This window comes from Accipiter gentilis, unplaced genomic scaffold (assembly GCF_929443795.1).
Source record: "Accipiter gentilis unplaced genomic scaffold, bAccGen1.1, whole genome shotgun sequence".
In the NCBI taxonomy this organism is placed as follows: domain Eukaryota; kingdom Metazoa; phylum Chordata; class Aves; order Accipitriformes; family Accipitridae; genus Astur; species Astur gentilis.
Window position 1 is genome coordinate 479180 of NW_026060956.1, and position 20345 is coordinate 499524.

Sequence of the window (20345 nt, forward strand, 5' to 3'; positions counted from 1 at the left end):
CCCAGTGTCCTTTGCGAATGCTACAGCTGGTCGAACTGGCCAACATCTCATCCAGTCACTGCCCCCTGTCCCCCCTGATTTTCTGCACATAATGCTGCCATGAAGGTAATCATCTGCTGATGGGAATCCCTTATCAGACAGGGTGCTTAGCCATTCAGTGACAACTCTTACTGGTGCCTTGCTTCCCCCCCATCCTCCCCCACCATATTTCAGCCATTACACCTCAGCAAACTGAAACAATGCAGACTCCTCGGTTTGTTTTACAGCTCCCGGGACTCCAGGCTGTGATGTGCTTGAGGAGATCTGTCAGGAAAACAATTATGTTTGTATCACCTGACTCTTCAGTTTCAGTATCAAACTTCAACATGCTAAATTTCTGATCCAGCGTACAGAAAGACTCCTGGGACCTAAGAACATGCAGATGAGTGCCAGCACACCTGTACAAGGAACAGTACCTGCCTTCGCAGGAGACATGGAAATGGGTGATCTGTGAAATAGTGATCTTGAATAGTTTTTCACAAGGTGAGTCTTTCCCAGGATCAATAGAACAGGCTGAGGCTTTTTTGAAGGGCTTTTATTTGCCCACTGGTATGTCAAAAGAGGGTTAGCAACAAAAACTTAACACCATATTGTATTTCACAGTTCGGTGAAAGACGTGAGACTGCAGACTAGTGCATAAAAGGCAGTTCAAGAGAATCACAAAGAAGCATTGCTGTACCCTCTGGGAGAGGCTTTCAAAGCTGTCTGAAGGATTGAATTGGATTTGTCTGCTTCTCACCCCATTGCGTGGATCTACAGTTTTACTGGCAAAGCGTTTAGGTGCTACAGAGATGGATACCTTTAAAACAGCAACTGTAATGATCTCATGCATAAATATGCACAAAGATGCTCTAATATCACCCATGGTTATAACTCAATGGATGCTCCTACCAAGACAGTGGTTCCTTTCCCTAGCCACTGAACACGTAAAAGTATGGAACAGAATGACATGATCAAGCTCTGAAGCAAAATCTCCCTTTTCATTTAGCTTTAATTTAGAGCTGCATTTAGTGGTGAAAAGTGCCAGCCTGACAGCTCTGAAGCATGAAGCACTTGATCTTCTGTACCAGAAGCACGCAGGCACTGGCCAGGCAAGCTGCCTGCCTACTTCTTGCCCTGCCAATACAATATATAATTGAGGAAAGTAAAATGGAGATAGAAATGTATTTTCTCCAACTATTTGGTGCTGACAGCTTCTCGCCTCCAGCCTTCCTGCACCTCAGGAGCTCAGAAAACGACAACAAGAAGTGAAAGCAATGAACACCGGCACTGCATCACTCACGGAGTGGCTTTTCCACTCAGAACAGTGGTTGGACTTCATCACCATAAAGACTAATTGTCTGGGTTTGGAGGAGTGCCTTGGAAGCAGTGCAGGGGCCCAATTCAACAGCGTGTCATCTAGAGAGAGGGAGACAGTCAGTGGCCCAAATGTCCCGCTCAACTGCCACAGCGGGAGAACAGGGAAGCGTTATCCCTGCAGTATTGCTGAGACACCAGCTTCAGTAATGATGAGACACCAAAGGTAAGTAACTTTCCCCAGGTCTCATTAAGCATGCACTCACGTTTTCCAATTTCCTTTCACGTGCCCAGGACCATTCCCTGAAATGGAGGCCAACTGGCACAATTACCCTTGGCCACTTGGTTGCATTTTTTTTATGCAAAATTTGGATGCGCAACAGCTGCGTCCAAAATGCCCACTGGGAAATCCCCTGGCCCACTCCCACTCGTGAGTGGTGCCAAGGAAGTTGTTGAGCTTTTCAGCTGACATGGGCCAAACCTGTACCTGTAAACCTCCAAACGATTTAGCACTACAGATGATCAAGGTCCAGTTCACGGGAACACTCACTGCTGCTGTTTAATTCCATACCACAGATGCTGCCAAAAATTCTCCCTCAGACAGCATCTCACGGTAACATACACAGGGTAGGGTTTTTTTCAACACTCTCTTAAAACACCAGTAAACAGAAGCAGAGGAAAGCAATGGGAATAAACCAAGCTCAACCGCTATCATCTCAGGGATAGAAGAGTGGCTCGTTATCTTAAGAATACAGCCTAAAGAGCATCTGGCTTCAGGCCCAATGTTCAGCTGGAATCCTTTTTTCCATTACTGTGATGAACAGGTAGAAGGGGGTGGGGGGTAGGTTTATTTTTAAACTTCTTACTTTTAAATAAAAAGGGGAACAAAAGGTATTAAGCATCTACAAAGAGACAAGGCACTACCACAAGTGTAGGATCTAGCAACAAGAAGTGACTGAAGAAAGGGAGGCAGGAAATGGGAAGGGTCACCAAGTACCTAAGCACAATTCACAAGCCAAGCGATCCTGTCAGCAGAGACCTTTTTGCCACCAAAATGCTTGATCAGCAACAGTTCAGTCCTTCAAACAAGAGGACATCAGAGCAATTAAAACGTGAAAAGGCAACACATACCTTGAAAGACAACACCTGAAGAGGCAGTTGATTTGGAGGAAGGAGAAATTGGAAGAGATCTCCAGGCCCACCATAAACTTGCTGAACTCCATATTAAGCAATAAGGGGTTGACTGGTTGCTTTCTGCTTGCTTTCCTTCCATCGGAAGGCTGTTGCAGAACCCAAATCTTAGAAGCATTTAGAGTTTTCTTCCAGTTTTCAGCTTAAATTTACTCGGGAGCAGGTGGTACACATGTCTTCCGGTGCCCACTCCTTTTAAGCCTAAAAACTGTTCTGCCTAAATGGTATTTCCCTCTCCTGTGTTTACAGGAGTCAGCCCACTCTTCTTCCACCTGCTTTTTCTAGCCTAGGCAAATCATGAACTCCTGATGTCATCACGCATGTCCATCGCCCGTGTCCCAGCAATCCCTGCAGCTCTCTTCTCCAGTTATTCCAGAAGGTCATCTTTCTTGTACATGAAGGACCAGCAGGGAGGCCACGTCAGATGAGCTGTGCTCTGTTCAGTGGCATTAACTCTTCTCTACACTTCCTGAAAATACGTGGCCTGACACACTGCAGCATAGCACTTTCTTATGCCCACATCACACTGTTGGCTCCCAGCTGCTCTCCTGTCCTTCCCTTTAGCTACCTGTAGTTCTTCTTCCCCCTCCTCAGTTTTGGCCAGCTGAAGAACATAGAAGAGAATCATAGACTCACTGAATCATAGGAATGGGTTGGGATGGAAGCGGCCTTCAAGAGCATCTAGGTCCAACCCCCCTGCCATGGAGCCGGACACCTTCCACTGGATCATGCTGAGCAAAGCCCCATCCAACTTGGCCTTGAACAGTTCCAGGGAGGGGGAGTCCACAACTTGTCTGCACAACCTATTCCAATGCCTCTCCACCCTCGGAGGGAAGAATTTCTTCCTTCTATCTAATCTAAATCTACCCTCTTCCAGTTTAAAGCTATTACCCCTTGTCCTATCACTACGTGCCCTTGTCAAAAGTCCCTCTCCGGCTTTCTTGTAGGCCCCCTTCTTCCCTCTCTTCTAAATATCTTCTTGGGGGTCTCAGCTTGCTGCCCTTCAGCTATGTAGCTTATCACAACAGGACAAGGATAGCACTCTTTTCTCCCCAAGTAAGCAAATACTTAAACTGTTCATTCAAATATAAAAATGAAGAGAAGGGAAAAAATTGACAGCTAAGTGGAATGTGAAAGTTTAAATTCATGCCAAAGCAACTTGACTACTTATTCTGCAGCTGTAGCAGAGGGCTGGCACCTCGATGTCTGATCATAATACAACAAAAAAATCCTTCCACTATGGCTTCAAATTACAAAATAACTCCATCTAAGGGAAGACAAAGTGTATATACACAAATATTGCCATATGTTTATAGTGCCTTCTCAGCACAATGTTTCTCTCATGGCACCAAGAACTTACTGCTATGAAAAATTACACATTTTAAGTGCTACTTTAAAGCAATTTACAGCTAAATCAACAGTAGTGAGAAAATAGTCAAGAATTGGACTTGCAGAATGGGAGATGATTCATGACTGTCTCAACATCTTTTACTACTGATGAAGCTTACAACTACCTTACTGTTCGGGAATGACATTCTTTGTTAGTATTGGTCCAGTTAGAAACTCAGCAGGCTGGCTTGTTCATCATTGCAATTTTTCAATCAGAGGAAAGAAAGAACTGAGGAAGAACTAAGCAGAAAGAAGGCCAGCAGGTACCAGTTTCAACTACCTTTCACCTGGGTGCAGAAAGAAGCTTCTTTCTAAAAACAAAAATTGCATCCTATCGGGATATTGGCTATGCTCGGAAGTGTCTTTTTTCCACCCTTCACTTCACTAAAAAGCTTTTTGGCCCAGCGCGTTTTCTCCTGATGCGGAAATGTGAAAGCATTGGGAATCTGGCACATTTGCATAGGAAAGCTGTTGCCCACTTAGCTCTGTAGCTGTGACGGTAGGCGCTGCAATGGTCACGTTCCCCTGCAAACAGCAGTTGTCTTTGCAGGTGAGCCATGTCACAAGGAAAACATGCTCCATTACAACTTCCCAGCTGGATGAGCAAGGACACCACTAGTGGGTCAGCATGCAGGTCAGAAGCCCAACGCTGGTGCCACACCTCAGGTTCTTGACACAACAGTAGGTCAATATGCAAAACTTAAAACGTGGGGTGGTTACTGTTGGAATGCCAAAAATGAAGGAGAGGTATGGCCTGTGGGGGACTTCAGAAAAAGAAGTCTCTCTGTATTACACTTTCCAAAATGAAATCTCGTATGTAAAAAGCAGTCAAGACAGGATTAACAGCTACCAACAAGTCAACAGATTTCCTGGAATTGTTCTGGAATCACATAATCCCTGTCCGAAGGAAGCTATCTGCCTTGAAGATGCCAGACAGTCAGTGGCATTTCTACAGGTGCTCAGCTACATTTTAGTTCATCAATTAGCATGCAGCCTGGCTTTTAAAAGATGTTGCACTGGCCAGAAGAGTCAGAGCTGAACTGAGCTCTCACATGAAGTCGAGGGGAGAGGAATACAACAACACGTATTTACCACAAACTGGAATATAGTTGACAAAAAAGTAATCCACTTTGCATGGCAGACATGCCCAGGTTTAGATGCTGCTGCTAACATCTCGGGCAGAGGCTGTCGTTATTCTGTGGGCTATCGTTGTACTCATGAAACAGCCAGCCTTCGCTTGCACGAGGACTGGAGTGAGACCCCTGTGAATTACCATGCTCACTGAATCAGCCAGCAGAAAATAAATAAATGAATTTTTAAAAAATCACATGTAGCACAAAAGAGGGCCTTCTTCAGAAATTATGGCTCTCTAGAGAAAACAATGGCTTGGATCAGTTTCTCATTAACTCTTAAGTTCTCTGTCCTCTGCTCTGATAGGTGTTGATTCAAGATCTCTCCGGACTCAGAAGCTCTACAGTTGGATATCCCGGCAGGAGCAGTGGGGGACAGCAGCCACCTAGACCAAGACCTACTCCTTGTTCTCTCCGTTAAGTCAATAAACCTGAAGGAGCATAAAAGTAACTCCTCTGGTAGCAAAAACAGAACGGGATGAAGGGGCTTGAGGTTTTCAGAACTGGTCTCCCATATATCATAACGATGGAGCAGGAAACACTTTATTTTGATCCCAATTCACAGTTCCTTCATAGCCAGAAGAAATTTCATTACAGGAATTTCCATACCACTAAACTGGCAAAAAAGGCATCCAAGCCTTTTTATCCCTTCTTCTCCTTTTATACTTGTTCCATAAAACCATTTTCCACTCTCCAGCTCACGATCCCTCTAAGCAGGAAAGTCCTATCTGCCACACACTTGGCATAAACTAGGCAGGATATGACAAAGTTTCAAATCCATCAGTATTTATAAGGTTAGAAACATCAAAGTGCAATAAAAAAAAGAAAAAACAAAGCAAAAAAGGGTGGTGGGGTAAAAATTAGTTTCTACCTTGACTGTTAGGCTCTTAAGCTGCCAGTACTTAACACTGATTTTTCTATTTCCGTGATTGCTACAGTTCTGCGATTTGTGGATATCAGTTTGAGATTATCTGCCTTTCCCCAGCTCAGGCAATCCACTTCTCGATGGATTTCTTTTCTTTTTTTTTTTTTTTTTTCATGTTTAAAATGGTTAGAATACACGCCTCCTCTCGATTTAAATACCAGAAGTTAGCTCCACTGGTACATTCATCCACAAGAACATTAACACCTCCAACTTCATAGACAACTGCAAATTATTTCTGTAAACAGCAAATTACTAAACATAGTACAACACTCTATGAAGGAGAAAAAGAATGCACACCATCAGCATTTCCCTTTTGGACTAGAAAATGAAAATCTCTAACAGCAGATAAGCCTGAACTAAACATCAATCAAATCTGGACCCCAAATGGGGTATGGCTTATGATATGTCACATGTCCGGACTTGACTCTTGAAAGCAATCATGCACTTAGGAAAATTCGAGGCTGTTATGCAGAGGTTTAACTAGAGTCTTGGCAACTTTATTTGGGACATGAAAGGTATTTGCACTACAGTACCAGGTGCAGTAAAGGAAACTGGTCTTGCAGTTTAATTCCAACGCTGCATCCGCAAACAAAAGGAGGCTGCTACGTTTGAGGAACATGGATGGAAATCTCACCTGCCATCCTGAAGTTACGCCGTGGCATTTTGTCACTTCTTGTCACTTTCCTCGGGCTTGGTAAATCTTTTGCAGAGTCCAAGGCAAAGGCCCATAGCTTCTTCCTGTTTGTAACAGTAGATGTCTGGGGTTTCGCAGGCTGGTTTGCTGTGGGGCACCACTTGTACCCTCGATTTGCCTTCATACATGCATCCTTGTACTGGAAAAGAAAAGGGAAATTGCCAGTCATGACATTATACTATCCACAGGGCAACAGAGTGCAGTGCTTGTAAGAGGATTTAATACAGTAAATAATCCTTAAATGTCTTGATTTTTTTAACAGTTCCGTCACGTGCTTAGAGACTGACCGCCAACACAATCTAACACCAAGAAATCTTGAGATAAGTTGAGCTGCATTTAAAACAGTGGGGTTTCTCTCTCCTCTCCTGAGGGTTTATCACCCAGAACCCAGAGCAGGCTGAAGTTCTGATCCTGCAAACTGCTCCCCAGTGCTTGAATGCTCACTCTGGGAAACAAATTCTGTTGCAGGTTCAATCTTTGTTTACCTTCTAGTTTGAATGAAATGAAAGCAGACACTTAGCAAGAAATGCAGCATGATGCTCCTTACCTTGCACTCCCTTTCCTCTAATAGATCTGGATCTTAGAAAATTTGAGTATATTCTTTCCCCAACCAGGCACTGAAAATAAACCACTACCAGCATCACCTCATTTTCAGCAACTTCTGATACATCATCCCAGTGGGCCTTCCAAAATGTACCATGCTGCACAGCTGCACGCAATAAACAGGGAACACTTAAAACTGTCTTTGGCCTGGAGCACACGACACACATCTCAGTTCTTTGCTATATTCTTGCTCTGAGGCAGCAAAATGAACAAAGCCAGGCTACACATAGCGGGGTAGGGGGAAAAGGTCTGGATCCTGCACCGTTTGGGGGGTAGGGGGAAGGATGGGAACCTACTTTATTCTCAAAATGCAACCGTGATGTTTTCCAAATACCTTGCTGACTAGACCAAGACAAGATTTTTGAATGTTAGCAGCCACAAAGAGAGCACATTTCAGTATTTCAAGCGTGCTGCTGTGCCAGGTGGAGAATGCATGAATCAGAGGAACATGCCACACTTTCCTGCTACAGCTGTTTGCCTAACAACGGAGAGGGGCACACAGCACTGGCTGCTGTGGGAGGCTACGCAGTGAGGACCAGTGCTGACTGCAGGGAGGAAGAACCCAATACCTTCCCATGCCCTCCCTCAGTAGCTCTCAACGACAGCAAACAACCAGACCTGAAGCACATGGCAGGGCAGCTGCAGGAAGTTTCTGCTGAGGTTGCACACCTTGCCACCCACCCAGCTGTCATCAGTCCCCATTACAGCACAGAGAAACACCTACGTTTCTTGCACATGCCTGCACAGAAACGCACGCAGAGGGAAAAAATCCCCTGGGTGTCACACGCAGAGATAGCACTGACAACCTTGTTCTCTGACAGAGTCACTGCGGCGTTTTCCCAGATCAAGAAGCAGCATGCCTTGTGGCAGGATCACCATCGCAAGCGTATCGCTTGCTTTCATCTCCATCCTAGTCTATCGGCTGGCGCTCGCTCCCTCCAGACTGTAGCCGGGATAGAAGCGATTCAGTTTACAAGCAGCACAGCACCGCGTGAGCCCGCTGTGCGAAGTCCTGTATTTGTAAACATGGCTATAAATAACAAAACTCCGCAGGGACCGCTGACCCACACGGAGGCTGTGTTTTCTGAACAGGGCGTCTGCGTGAAACCGGCCAAGTCAGGGCTGCGACCCCCCTCGCCCTGTCCCTTTTCTCCTTCCCTCAGCCGGGCCCGGCTCCAGCTTGGAGCCCCCTCCCCCGGGCAGCCAGCAGGCAGGAGACACCCCCACGCCCGCCCAAGGGCCTCCCTCGCCTCACGGGCAGCCCCAGCCCTCACCTCAGCCGGGCCGTAGCTGGAGCAGAGGCTGCAGAGACCAACATGGCCGCCCGGCAGCCCCCAGGCCTACAGCTCCCAGCATGCCCCGGGAACCACCAGGGCTCCTGCAGGCCCCAGGACTACAGCTCCCAGCATGCCCCGGGGCGCTCCTTCCTGCTGCCTGACCCTGCAGGGACACCATCCCCGGCCCGGCCCCGCCCCCCGCAGGCCCCATGGCCGCCTGCCCGGGGGAGGACGAGGGCGAGGAGGAGGACGAGGACGAGGAGGAGGACGAGGACGAGGAGAAGAAAGAGAAAAGAAGAAGGGGAAGGGGGGACAGGGCGGCGCGGTGGCCGGAGAGGGGCAGGAGCAGGGGCAGGGGCAGGGGCAGGGCAGAGAGAGGGAAAAGGCGTCAGGAGAGCGGAGCGACAGAGCGATGGGACAGGGAGCAGGAGAGAGGGACGGAGGGCAAGGCTGAGAGGAGACCGGCAGGGAAGAGAGAAAGAAAGGGAGAGGCAGGGACAGAGAGCAAGGGGAGGACGGGGAACAGCCCAGAGAGAGTGAGAACCAGAGGGGTGCGGATCAGGACAAGGAGGGGCAGGAGGACAGAGCAGCGATGGCCTCCAGGATGGCGACGGCGGAGGAGCAGAAGGGGCTGGGGAGCAGCACGGAGGCCCAGAGAGAAGAGAGAAGGCCCAGCCAGCTGAGCAGGAGGGGATACGGGCGGGAACAAGGGGCCAGGCTGCGGGAGAGAGAGGGAGGAGGAAATACGGACAGGGAGCGAGGCAGAGAAAGAAAGAGGAAGAAGAAAGTAGTGGCGAGAGGGAGGAAATAAAAAGTGGGGGCAGGGAGCCGGACAGAGCGTGATGGGGAGAGACCAAAAATGGCAATTCTGGGCAACTGCCCCCGTTTCTGGAGCACTCCCCAGGAACTGCATCACCGGGAGCCTCAAGGACTGTGCTGCCTGCCAAAGCCCTGCCCTGGGCCCAGTCCTGCGCCCTGATATTGGCGATGAGCATTGCCTTGCGTAGTGGCCAGGACTGAGGGAAAAAAAAGGACAGCTGGGAGTGTGTGGGGGGAAATCACCCAGCTGTTTTTGGGCTGCTTCTGTATTTTTTTTGCTTGATGTTTTTGCTTTTAAAAAGAGTACTCTTTAGGCTCTAAATACAAACTGCAAGGAAAAAGGAACCAGGCATACCAGTCTGGACACATTTAAAGCCTGAACCCATTCAACAGCTGCACCAACCACCACTCGCTCCTGCTGCACACACTCCACCGCCTGCCTGCAGGTACAGGCAGCCGCCCTGTTTCTTGAGCGTTCCCCAGGCACGGCAGCACCAGGCAGCTCAAAACACCATGCTGCCTGCAAAAACTTGAGCACAGCTGAATTCTGGTCAGTTTTTCCTCTTTTTAGGCTGGGTTAAAGAGTCACCCATCGAGAGATGGCTCAGGACCATGCCGGGGCCGGTGGCACTGCTTTCTGGATCCTGTGGCGGCGATGGGCAAAGGAACGGGTTGTCAAATCCCGGGCCTGGGTACCCGTGTGGGTTTTCAGGGTCACCCCTGCCTGACTTTTCCCAGCGAAGCTGCAGGTAGTGCCAGCCCCGTGCTGTAGCCCTGGGGCTGAGGCTCAAGGAGCCGGGGATTTCCGCAGGCGCTGCATCCTGCCGGGCCCCACTGCCGGCTGCTGGCTGCCCCCTGTTCTCTCCAGCTCTGCTTTCTGCCAGCGCTGGGGGCACCCCAGAACAGCCTGCCCGCTCCCCACAGCCCCACTGCCGTCCATGTCTGCAGCTCATGCGTGGTGTCCACATGCCACAGCTGATTTGGGGGGTGGCAGGTCTCTCTTGTGGCAGCCTGGGCATGGGGGCAATGCAAACCCCATCCCTCCCTTTCAATCTTTGTCCCCAGGGAGACCCCCTGGAGACTTAGCGTGCACTGGAGAGCGCCCTTCAGGGAGGTGACAGCCGATTGCAGAGCAACGCTGAGACCCGCCTGACAGCAAAGGCGCCCGGTGGCCACGGAGGAGCCCAGGTGAGCTGGTTCTCTTGGAGGCCAGCAAAGCAGCCTTCCTCTGCCCCTGGTTTTGTGAGGTACGGAGCAGTGCAGAGATGTTTCTCAGGCATCCAGGCCTGAGGAGGGTTTCCCAGTGCCCCCGTGAGAGATCCTGCTCCCAGGCAGCATCTCCCCTTAGAGCCGAGGTCGTATCTAGCCCCCCGGAGCTGGGTGCGGCTGCGCTGAGGGGTCTCGCAGGGAGGACGGGGTCATCTGCCTGCTGGCTCTGACACAGAAATGATGAGCTGAAGCCCCGTGGCCATGGTTGGCCGGTTCAGCGTCTCCGAGTGCCTTTCTCCCATGGAGCGTTTAAGCCAGGCACTTTTTCAGAGCGTGATGGATGATGTGAAGATGGATGCTGGTGATGTCCTGGTGGCTCTGTCCCACTGCCTCTTCAAAGTTGTGATGTCTGAGATCTGGGGCCACCTGCAGGCTCTGGCGGAGATGTCCAGGGAGTTTGTGTTCCATTTTTTGGTATCTTGAGGCTACAGTGTGCTCGGGTTACGGTATGCTAGCGTTGCAGTGTGCTAGGGCTATGGGATGGCAGGATTACAGGATGCCAGAGTTCAGGTGAGTTAGCATTAAAGCATGTTACTGTTACGGACCAGCTGTGCGTTTGTTGGCCCTGGGTTCTTGGAGTTATGTTATTTTTGCCTTGTCTTGTGTCCTGGGTGGTCTTTTTTTTTTTTTTTTTTTTGCAATTCCTTTTTTATCTTGTTTGTCTTTTCAGGGTTTGGATAGGGGCCTTTGGTTTGTGTATGTTTCTTCTGGCTGTTTTTTTTTACTGTTCCGGTGGTTTGTGTTGGGTGTTCTGTCTCAAAACCACCATTTGTGGTCTGATATGTCTGACCAGGTCATGCAGAGTTACTTCTGGTGCAGTCTGACTCATTTCCAATGAGTCAGGAGGTTGGTAAGTAGGTAGGTAGGTAGGTACGGAGGACTTGGAGTCAATTGTGAACAACTACCAGATGGCTAACGGGCACCTATCCCACTCATCCCTCCACCATTCTGTATTGCTATGGACTTTACCAGCCATTGTCATGGACTCTGAGCCTGTACTGTAGTGAAGTCAAAGCAGGTATTAAAAAAATTTAAAAAAAAAAAAAAAAAAAAGAGTGTTTTTCTAAAATATTTACAAGATTGGAAACAACAGGTGGCTGTGGGCAGGTGTGAATACAGAGAAATGGGCAGTGTGCATCTGGATTTAGGGTTTGTTCTGGGATTTGGGCAATGCTACCAGGCCTAAGGGTTATTTCGGGTTTGTGGGGTGCCACTGGGTTGAAAGCTGTTGAAAGCAGCATCTGCTCCAGTGGAAGCAAACCCTGTCCCTGCAGCAGTGCCAGCAGTGCATGTCGTAAGGTGCTGCACACCAGCGTGGTCATGCCGCACTCTCTGGAAGGGTTGTTTCAGCAGCTCAGGTCCCCAGCTGGCCACCCTTGAGAAGAGCTGGGGTGCCACCCTCTGGTGTTCTTAACTTAGCCGGTTTGAGGTGAGGTCATGTCTCTGATGTTTAGAATAGTTCAGGATAGTACAAACCGTGCTGTCTGCTCTGCCTTGGTAGTCAATGATGTGTTTCTCTTTATAGTTGAATTGCCTTATTCCTTCTTTTGAGTCTCTGATGCAGATCACTCGGGGCCGTTGATCGAGGCTGATTTTTGAATTGTGCCTGCTGTTTTGCTCGTCAGTGCTGCAGGAGGGAAGCCAGGCAGTGCTGCTCCACTACTGCGTGCAGGGGTAGCTGTGGAGGAAAGAGGCTTTAGGAAATCCCTTCCCAAGTCCAGCTGAAGCTCAAGAGGTTTTCTGCCAGTGGAGTTGCTGCGGCACTTGCATCACTTGGCAAGGTCTCTAACTTTCCTTGGGATCACCTTAGTTTCTGCTCTGTAGGAGATGGCTGGCAAGCATTGAATTCGCACAGCCTGTGCTCCTGTTGAACCGTCTTGTTGCTTTTTGTCGCAAAGCAGTTTGTCAGAAAATGTCTGGTGAACGAGGCTTCTAGTGATAGTTTGCTCTCTGGATATTCAGGAACAGGAGAGGGATGTAAGTTAACGTTTTTAAGCTGGATGGAAACAGCAGCTTGAATTTATTAAATGTTTTGGCACACGTCAGAGTAGCTCTGAGAGCATCCTTTGCCTTCTAGCGATACTGGGTAAGGTCATGAATCTTTAGTCCCGTGCTAGGTTTTCACCTGCAAACACTTGCGTGTACTTCTTCCTGCATCTGCTTTTGTCCCTGTAAAACCAACAGCTGGTCTCTGGGTCTTTTGCTTTGTGGTCAATGCTATTATTTTGTAGTTTAGTTCATCTGCATTTGTCTCTTTCTCTCTGTCCTGTGAAAATGAACTCTATCGCAGCTGCACCCAGGACACTCTCTCGCTCCCTCTGTTTTGGATAGCTGAATAATCTCGTAACCTCTTAAGTAGAAGATTAACCAGGCGCCTGTTCCTGTACTAAAGAATGCAATGTAGGAGCGAAAGGCAGAAGCGTCTCAATAGGACACATGTAAAAATGCAATGTCATTGACAGTTTTGGCCGTGTTTGGCGGTGGTGGTTGCTGTAGCCCTGTGCTAGCTCCGTGCTTCCAGCTCAAACTCGGTGCAAAGGTTGCCTGTGAGTTTCTTGCTTGGTTCTGCCCGTGCCTTTGGTTGGCGTGTTGCTGGCTGGTGGGTGGCTTCATGCCTTATCTGGTAGGCTGATTTGTCTGCTTTGGGAAGATTTTGAGCTGTTGAACAGGTGGGACTGAGAGCAGGGAAGGCATCTGGCTTTGGGCTCTTGTCCGTGTCCTTGCACTAACGAAATCACACTACTTTTTGGCTTATCCCAGTTGTTCAGTCGAGGTACATCAGCCTCCAAGAAAAGGAGAAGTCTAAAGGCAGCATCCTCCCCAGCAAGTTTTGTTCTAGGCGTCAGTCTGCCTGATGTCCGCTGTGGAAGTGGCGCCTGTGAAGGATGATGATGAGAGGTGCTGGGACTGCTTTCTCGAGGAAGAGCTACAGGCTGAGCCTTGGGCCAGAGAAGTCCAAGCTCCCAGGGACGGGCCTGCACAGGCTATGTAGAAGACGGACCACTGTGGTCCTGGATCGGGGTGAGAGCGCACTGCCTTTACTTGAGATCCACTGTCTTCCCGTTGCCGATCCGAGGTGTGGTGGGGTTGAAACTGAGTAAATCCCTGAACTGAGATCTGGGGGGGCCATTCCCTTAGTACCAAGGAGTGCACCAGAAGCTCATGTCACAGTGCCCTTTCTTCAGCACACAGCTCCGCCTTGTGAGACTAGAGAACGTCCTGTTGCCTGTCTTTGTCCCATCCGATTCAGGGACTTCCCCTTCCAGGTCAGACGGCTCCTCAAGTTCTCAGATTAGTCCTTTCCTGGGAACTTTTGATACTTGCTAGGCAGTCTGTTTTCTCTTGAACTGACTGATCCAGCAGAACTGTGCTTATGAGATCCACAAATCTGGGACTCGAGGGCTTGTTGCATTCAGAAATAAAGCAGGCTGCATCAGTGTGACATTAGGGATTCTTTTGCACAAAGAAAGCTCAGGTGAGGCCATACATCCTTAAAGGCAGCTGTGGTTTAGACTAGATGAGCTACATCTGCAACCCTTCCTACCTCAGCCTGTTCTCTGGTGTGGTTAAGAGGTGTAGGTACATCAAATGTTCCAGGTATGAACAGAGGACATCAGGAATTGCAGTAGTGATAGGATTTATTTATTTTTTTTTAAATGGAAGTGGATTCCCACCTCCAGCTTTTGAAGTCACTCTATCTGGCAGTTGTACAGCAGGATTCCTGATGGTGCAGTTCCACCTGTGGGAAACAAGTTCTAGCTCCCATTTGCTGTTGAAGAGCAGCTCAAATTGGAAATAGCCCCTGTTGCAGAGATGGACCCCATAATGCTGGACTCTAGAGTTGTTAGCGAAGACAGTAAGATGAACGACTTCTTGAAGCTGTGTTTTCCACCGTCTTGTCTGTACCCTTGAACATCGTTTCCCCGTAGTTACCAATTTCTTGCTCGTACATGAAATTAATGCTTGAGTTTACCTCCTGACTTGCTAAGCTTATTTTGCTTGTATTTTACCAAAAGATGGTGAAAATCAATTCACAATCATTCAGCAGCTGCTGAATTATTATCTGCATGACGTCTTTACCGATGCTGGTGGGTACCAACCTGCAGCTGCTTACAGGAATTGGGCTGCTTCTCACTGACTAGATGGCAAGTGATGCTGTATCAGTCCCCAGATATGCAACACTGTGGGAAAGGAAAGATCTTTTAGTCGTCCTCCTGTTCTTCCTCTTCCTCCTCCTCCTCCCCCCCCACTAAATCTAGTGTAAAGCTCTCCATACAAGCCTGGCCAGCCCGTAGCCTCAGTAGCATTTACATATCGGAAATCATACGGTTTTCTTTTTTTCCCCTCCCCTCAGCCCAGAGGATCCCACATAATTGTCGTCAGACTCCGAGGCAGAGAGAAAGCCACAGAAGAGCAGCGGCCAAACAGCAAGCACAGAAGCAGCTGTAGCCAAAAGCACCTGAGCCTGAGGATGTCAGGGAGCGTGCTGATGTGCAGACAGCTAGGATGCTGAAGGGGTCTTAATTTCATCTAAATCCAAAACCTCAAAGCATGTGGGGGAGGGGCAGTGCCCCAGGGCCGTGGCCGCGGTGGGAAGGCCGGACTGTGAGGTCACAGAGCCCCGCTGTGCCACGCCGTGATGTGCAGTGCTGTGCCACAGGCACCGCTCCAGCAGTGCCAGTGCCAGTGGCAGCGGCAGCAGCAGCAGCGTCATGGTGCAGGCGTGGGGGACCATGACCCCCACCTGCCTCATTATCCTTTTTATGGTGTCCCTGCAAGCCTGGGATGTCGGGGCTGCTCCGTGGCAAGCGCGGGGATTAGGTAGGGGGGCAGGCGAGGGCCAGCACCCAGCCCTGGCAGCGTGGCACAGCACCCACCACACCTCGGGGTGACGGCGGGGCTGGGGTCGTGGTGTGGCAGGGCTGTGAGAGCAGCGGGGCCGGGCTGGGCCGGGTGAGCCGTGGCCAGCTCACGGGCAGCGGGAGGCAGATGCCCCACGGGGAGGTGCAGGGGGCTGCAGCCGCTGCGGAGGCATTTTCGAGGTGAATGGTGGGGCCGAGAGCGGCACCGCGGGGTGAGGAACCATCCCTCGAGCCGGCCCTGTGCTGCGCTGCCCCAGGGCAGCCTTCCCCTGGCCTGCATGTCAGGGCCAGAGCAGCAGTGCAGGGGCCAGGCAAGAGCCTGCAGGAGCACTTCTTCCCAGGACTGGTCACAGCCGTGCCCGGGGCCGTGGCTCTGCCGCTCCCCGGCTGAATGCTGGCTTTCAGCCTCAGGGACCCAGGGACGTCCATCCTTGGGAGATGTCTGCTCAGAAAAACAGGAGCATTCCTGCTCTAGCCCCGCAGTGCTCTCCTCAGGGGAAGCCACGTCCCCCAGGCCCTCTGCAGCTTTGGAAATCTCCACCCATGTCTGGGTCCCACGTCATTACCTGACCCCCCTCCAGTGACTGCAGGTCACTGAGAAAGAAGTAGATCACAGCCTCTAATGGAAACGTGCTTGATTACAGCTGTGCCTGTAGCCAGTGGCCGCCCGACTGCTCAGCCGGATCTTGTCTGGGAGCCTCAGGGCAACCCCACAGGTACGTCACTTGAACGAGCGGGCATTTAGGTTTTAATATTCGTTCATGTGAAATTTAATATTTTCTTGGCCGATGCTTAGACATGCAGAAGAGCAGAGAGGGAATGGGTCAGGCTCAGTGACGCGGCCTGGGGCACTCTGCCTTGCAAAACATTCTTTCCCAGCCTCTCCGACCCTGCGCTGCCTCCAGTGCCTGCTGCAAAGCCAGCGGGCTTGTTGGGGTTGAGTTTGGAGCTGGTGTGAGCTCCAGGGAGTCCTTTCTGCCGGCAGCACTGTGCATGGTTTGTTTTAAACTGGCATGGTCCAGGCACCCAGTAACGGTCTGCACGGTGCTCCTGAGTGGCAGGGAGAGACGAGTGCCACGGAGCAATCCTGCGTTTGAACTGCATGTGTTGCCGTTCACATCTGAAGAAGGCTATTGACATATTTCACGGGAGCTTCTCTGTTCTGTTTTACAGACGTGGCTGGGCGCAGTGGATATCCAGCTTCCCAGCCGGGTTCCAGGGCTGACGTGCAGGGAGATCGCACGGGTACGTCATGGCTTTTTACTTCTTTGAGAGCTGCCAGCTCAAAGCCCGAATGTGAGCAAGATGTCTCTTGCAGGTGTGAGAATATAGACCTGCATCGTGTGTGCCATGTTGTTCTGTGATCCCCTTATATGTTCCGCTATTCAGTATGCCGGTGTATATGACAATGTATGATGGGAACTTCTCTTGGGTGTTTGGTTGCAGACGTGGGTACAGGGAGGGCTTTTCCAGCGTCTCGGCCGGGTCCTGCGCTGGAGCTCACCTGGCATCCCAGGGGTGAGTAGTCAGTCCTGACTGACTTCACAGACTAAGCGCTCGTTTTCAGTATGTTATTCTTGAGAAATTTAACTTTATACTTTCTGTTAAGGTCCTCAAAGAGCAAGGTACAAAGCTAAAGCTGAAATAGGAAAATCTTCCCAGCGGTCGCCAGATGTCCTAAAGGAAATCCTGAAGGAATTGGACAAAGCAGCACGTGGTGGGTATAACCGGAAGACTTGGGAAGCAGAGGTTTCAGATGCATGTATGGACAAGCCGTAGCCTACGCAGCAGGAAGGGATCGATCAGAGCCTCACTGCACTGTCACTCAAACTTCACACCTTGCCGGTGCTGGTGAGCTGTAGAGATGGTGCAGAGTCTCTGCTGCCAGTTGTGGTTCAGCTGAGCCCCAGGGATGGCTGCTGGCCCAGTTATAGCGTTACTGGCCAGAGCTGTTCTGGGCAGATGTTGGTATCCAGCTGGCAGGAGCTGGCGGTGCTCACACCTTGAGTGTGTGAGGGACTTGGCTTAAGGAGGTGATTCCTGATAAGCCATGAGAGGGCCAGCACCCTGCCAGTCGCTGGCAGGGAGAGTGCCCTCGGCCGGTGGACAGGATGCGCCGGGAGCTTGGGGTCACTGAGACCGGCAGACTTTGCCTGGGCTGCAGGCATCCCCTGGGCAGGATGGGAGCACCCCGGCTTCACAGCCTGGTCTAACCCCATTGTTCTCCTTGATGTCTGAGGAGTCCCGGTGAGACCTCGGGGTCAGGGACAGGTGAAAGCTGGACACCCAGCTGAAGGCCAGACACCTAACTTGAAGGCAGCTAAAATGAAGGGCTGTGAATTCAGTGTTGGGTGGTTTGCCTGTCTGTTTCTAGTTGTGTTTTAGATAACTTGGTTGTGGTTTTCCTCTTGTTTTGGGGGACTGTGGGCTCTTCGCTGCCACTTGTGAAAGAGCCCAGAATATGGTAGCAAGAGCTTGCGGTTCAGTCCACCATGCGTGTCTGTTACCCTTACCATGTGGTGGAGTTGGTATGGTGGGAAGTGCTTCTCAGAAGGACTCTTTCCCCAGCTGAACTGGTTACAGCATCTTCCTGTCTTCTGCGAAGCAAGTAATTTACCATCATCTTGCAGTTTGCCAAAAATGCACTAAGTGGAATGTGAACAAGATCACATGCAATCCCCTGCACTCTCAGCAGGTCAGGATTTGCTGTCTGTTGGTAACCTGGAAAGTGTCTAGCGCTTAAATTTTTCTCCATGAATGACACGCTGTTTGGACTAGTGACTAGGTGCACCCCCAAATGCCCAGGCTTTGTTTCTAAGCGTTATTAATGGATTTTGAGAAGTATTGCCTCCTGAAGATACCGCGTTCCTGATGAGGAACGGTTACTTCTAATTAAACCGAGCCACTTTCTTTCTAAAGAGGTGGACCCTGAGACTGTGGAGAAGGAGGCGTTTCAGGACGGAGATGGTCACGCAGTGCCAGCCTCTGACGAAAAAACAGGGGCAATTCAATCAACAGGCGTGCCAGGTAATTGCTGTCCTTCAGTCATCCAGTGTCATGAATCAAAATCACTGTGTGTCTGCAGCCTCTTCCCCTGGTGCCCGCTACTGCACATCTTGTCAGCAGCCAAACTATTAGTACAGAGCGAGTGTTCTAAAAGAAGCCAGGAACGGCTCTCTGAGGATGACTGTCATCTCTGGGGTGTGGAGGTTACTGCCATCGGTGTGCCAGAGAGACACTCGGAACCCTCTGTGTGGGTGCAGTGAGATGCTCACCTCCCACCGCACCCTGTTCACAGGCATTTCAGAACTTTGCCGTTTTGGGAATGAGGCCATCTGAACCACCCTCAGCAGATGGTGGGAAATACAACTCTTAACTGAATGTGCCTCCTGCAATACCTGCATCCCAGAGCTTGCCCTGAGTCCCCCACAGAGGGGGATCCCTCCTGTGAACTGAGGTCCAAAGGGATTCACTGGCGGATCGGGCATGGGCTTAGAGGGAACCTGTGCCACCCTCCTGCACCTTCTGTGCCTGAGCCATGCTGAGGCTTTACCTTTTCTCTGATTCTTGGCAGTGGCAGTGCTGTCCAGCCCTGGAGAAGCCCACCACACCAGGAGATATCAATTTTCTCCAAAGAATGCAGGTAATCAGCAGTCTTGCAGGGGGCCATAAGGGGGGAGACAAGTCCTGAAACCTGGGGGCATGCAGGCCATGCCCGCGCTGGAGAAAAGGCGAAGAGGGAGAACGAGGTTCAGGTGTCTCCTGAGAGGACCTGACTCCATCCCCTCGGGGTGTGGGTGCTGGGCTGGGGAGAGAGCTGGGGGTGGCACTCCCTGATGCAGGGATGGGTTTTGTCTGTGTTGCTCAAAGGAACGATTGGCCAAACAGCTGCGCTCCCCCACATGCTCTCCATCTGGCCTCATGAGTCCTGTTCACTGGCACAACTTGTCCCAAAGGGCCAGAGAGAGCCTCCAGGCAGCACCACTAGCAAGCCTTGGAGAGTGAAGGTGGGTGAGCGCAGAAGAAATTGTGTGCAAATGTGACGGGTGGCCAAGAAGGGGGAGCAAACCTGTGACACTGGGAAAACTGGATTACGGCCGTACCAGAGTGTAAGCAAAGCTCTGAGGAGAAAGAGAGGCTCCAGAGTGCATTAATTTGCAACGGCTTTGAGAGTTTCCTTTGCTTCTACTGAAACCAAGGAAACGTTGCAGCCCCAGCATGTTTGCGGGTGCAGAGATGCTAACAAAGTGAGAAAGAACACTTCCTGGCAATGTCAGACCTCCTGTGAGATTACCAGCAGTGTGCAGGACACACTAATGCACAGAATTGTTCCTCCAGGTGCGGATGGCAAGAGAAGCACAAATGCTATGGATCATCAAGATTTCTGGTACTACTGCATAGAAGGCGCCGCGGCGGTCTTGGGCTCCGTGCTGTTTGGAATGATATTGTGTTGTGTGATCCGTCTGTGGTGGAAGAGACGACGGTGAGTTGTTGGGAGGTTTTTTTGCCAAACTTCTGTATTAGATGGCTGCTATTAGCCATGAAGCATTTAGAGGTAGGGTATTCTGGAGTGCCGAGTCAGTTACCGGCCAAACTCTACTGAGATTGCTGCTGCAAGATGTTTTAACTGGCCTCTCAATTCACATGGGCACTCTTTTCTGAAACCCCTTCCTCCTGTGGCAAGTGTTAGTTAAAAGTGACCCTGCCTCGACAAGAGCAGACCCAGCAACAGACGGAGGCAGACACAGCCATTAAAAGTGAGAATTGCAATCGTGACATCTGCCTGCCAGTGAACCTACCAGCAGAAATCACCCTGTTAGGGGATGCCGAAATCCCAGAGGTTCACCTCGG

The 20345-nt window shown here is 50.4% G+C and overlaps 1 long non-coding RNA gene across 1 annotated transcript; it reads right to left on the minus strand.

Moving 5' to 3' along the window:
- Positions 1-228: 228 nt before the first annotated feature.
- On the minus strand, positions 229-8596 carry LOC126037174 (uncharacterized). Its single transcript, XR_007505539.1, has 3 exons — positions 8542-8596; positions 6605-6803; positions 229-303 (listed from the first exon to the last, which is right to left on the minus strand). It is a non-coding gene; the product is annotated as an uncharacterized LOC126037174 (long non-coding RNA).
- Positions 8597-20345: the final 11749 nt, after the last annotated feature.